Source organism: Saccopteryx leptura, chromosome 3, assembly GCF_036850995.1.
Source record: "Saccopteryx leptura isolate mSacLep1 chromosome 3, mSacLep1_pri_phased_curated, whole genome shotgun sequence".
NCBI classification, from domain to species: domain Eukaryota; kingdom Metazoa; phylum Chordata; class Mammalia; order Chiroptera; family Emballonuridae; genus Saccopteryx; species Saccopteryx leptura.
Genome location: NC_089505.1, coordinates 69,025,070 through 69,028,002, shown reverse-complemented (window position 1 = coordinate 69,028,002; position 2,933 = coordinate 69,025,070). Strand labels below are relative to the sequence as shown.

General features: G+C 43.3%; 1 non-coding gene across 1 annotated transcript; it reads left to right on the top strand.

Annotated features, from left to right (window-relative positions):
- The first annotated feature begins 621 nt into the window (after nucleotides 1-621).
- On the top strand, nucleotides 622-756 carry LOC136401556 (small nucleolar RNA SNORA5). The gene has a single exon (XR_010750583.1). It is a non-coding gene; the product is annotated as a small nucleolar RNA SNORA5 (small nucleolar RNA).
- Nucleotides 757-2,933: the final 2,177 nt, after the last annotated feature.

Below are 2,933 nucleotides of genomic sequence, written 5' to 3'. Positions count from 1 at the left end.
TTATATCTCAATTATATATATATATATATAAACACTAAAAAATAAAATAATAAGAAAACCCACTCAGGCTGGTGGTTTAGATCACCAGGATTAGATCAGAGTGGTCTAACCTTTTAGGCAGAGTTCCCTGTCTGTGCCATTCCTATTCCAACATCAGCCTAACAAATTCCTTACATTAAATCCCTGCTGCTGAAATACACAGTGAAATATTTCCATGTTCCTGATTGGCCCTTGACTGATTAAATCTCAAGGCTACAAGAGATGAAAGAATTGAGTGTTTGAGTGATTTTAATTGCTTTCATGATGAAACTTTCAGCCAACTAAGAGTACTGGAGAATTTCCCTAACGACATAAGGGGGTGTCTTCAACAAACATTATACCTAATGCAGTAGCATCCTTGTCTACAAAGGCAATAACAGCAAGTAAACACTATGAAAATTAAAAGGAAAAAAAGCTATCTTACTTCATAAATGATTGCATATATAGAAAATTCCACCAGTAAGCACAAATATGTTTGGGGACTTGATAAGAGAGTTAGCAAGGTTGCTAGGGACAAAATCAAATTACAAAAATCAAAAGCATTCCTATACCACAGTAATACACAAAAATTAGATGGTATGACGTCGCTGTGTCACATTCGGAGCTGACCTCACTGTCGTCAGACCCTGGCCCAGGAGGCTGCCATAGAAACGCTGTGGCACATGGGCCCTGACCATCTTTGCTGGGTTTCAGGGAGAAAGTTGTTTACAGACACCAAGAAAATAAAAAAAGGATGGTATAAAAGAAACCCTTGACATTAGCATCAAAATTATAATACACTTGGAATACATCTATTTCGATGTGTATATAACAAAAATGTAATATGAACTTCCTCAATGGAGGAAATTATAAATCTCTTTAGAAAGACTATAAAGATGTAAATAAATGTATAATATGCATATTCATGAATATAAAAACAATATTGTGTAAAAGTTTATTCCACCCACATTAATCTACAGAATTGTTTTTTTCAAGTGGGAGGCAGGGAGGCAGAGATATGCTCCCACATGCAACCCGACAGAGATCCATCCACCTGGCAAATCCCCTACCAGGCGATGCTCTGCCTGTCTGGGCCACTGCTCCATTGCTTGGCAACAGGGCTATTCCAGTGCCTGAGGTTAGGCCAGGAAGCCATCCTCAGTGCCCGGGGCCAACATTGCTCAAACCATTTTAGCCATGGCTGTGGGAGGGTAGGAGAGAGGGGGGAAGAGGGGAGGAAGCACGTGGTCACTTCTACTGTGTGCCCTGACTGGGAATTAAACCAGGGATTTCCACACACAGGGCCAACACTCTACAGCTGAGCCAACTGGCCAGGGCCTAATCTACAGAATTGAATAATATGTCACCCTGTCTTCCAGTTGACTTTTGGGGAACTTGGTACCTCTATGGTAAAATTTATATTGAAGTAAATTTTTCTATATGCACCCAAGGCAATTATGAATAAGAACGTATGAAGACTGGCTCTGTAAAACTTCAAGACATATTAAAATATTATAGAAAACTAAATAATGTTGTATTGATACAGAGTGCGACCACTAAACCACTGGAACAGAGTAGGGCACTTAGAAATACCATGGACTTAAGCCACAAGAAAGGTCATGCACTAAAGAGTGGGTAAGGCAGACAAGTGACAAAAAACAAAAATCTTTTCAATAATATGTGTGAGTGGCTAGAGATCTCCCAGCAGTTGCATGAGACTGCAGCCCAGCTCCTACGATGCTCTAAAATCAAGTGCAGGGGTATTGAAGATATTTTTTTTGTTTTTGAGATACAAGACAATAGGGCTGTTAGAAGATATTACAGCAGGACCTCTCCATGAACTTAAAGTAGAGAAGGATTCCTGAACAAGACATACACGGCAATACTTTTAAAGAGAAACACTGAAAATTTAGACTGTGTGAAAATTAAGGACTCTTCATAAAAGACCCCACAGGTACTGCTCAATTGTCAGACATCAAGTGAGAGAAGAACTTTACACCACATGCAAGCATCAGAGTATCAGTCTCCAGAAGACAGGAAGAATTTCCAGAAATACATACAAAAAGGAATAAAGAGATATGGTCTCACTTTAGCAGGATCCTCATTAAAATAGCAACAACCAGCTGGTAAACACGTGAAAAGCAGCTCCACGTCATTAGCAACCAGGAAGGTGCCCATTAAAACCACAATAAAGTCCGCCCTGACCGATTGGCTCAGTGGTACAGCGTCGGCCTGGCGTGCAGAAATCCCGGGTTCGATTCCCGGCCAGGGCACACAGGAGAAGCGCCTATCTGCTCCTCCACCCCTCCCCCTCTCCTTCCTGTCTGTCTCTCTCTTCCTCTCCTGCAGCAGAGGCTCCATTGGAGCAAAGATAGCCTGGGCGCTGGGGATGGCTCCTTGGCCTCTGCCCCAGGTGCTAGAGTGGCTCTGGTCGCGACAGAGCGACGCCCCAGAGGAGCAGAGCATCGCCCCCTGGTGGGCGTGCCGGGTGGATCCCGGTCGGGCGCATGCGGAAGTCTGTCTGACTGTCTCTCCCCATTTCCAGCTTCAGAAAAATACCAAAAAAAAAAAGAGAAAAAATAAATAAATAAATAAAACCACAATAAGGTCCTATTACACCGGCTCCAAGCGGACAAACATGAACGTGTCTGAAAAACCCAGTGTTAGGAGAGTGTGGGCAGTGGTTGTTGACATGCAAACTGGTACCAGTGCTTCAGAGAAAACTGGCCTCGTCCACTAAAGTGAGGATGGTTACCCCACTCCCAGCAACTCCACCCCACACTTCCGTCCTAGAGTGGTCCTGTCCCACGTGGGAGCCCCCTCCCCCGCAGGTGACCACATGATGAGTGGCTGTAGAATGTGGGCTGTAAGGGTACAAACAATAAGTTATAATGGCAAAATACCCGATTTTAGAG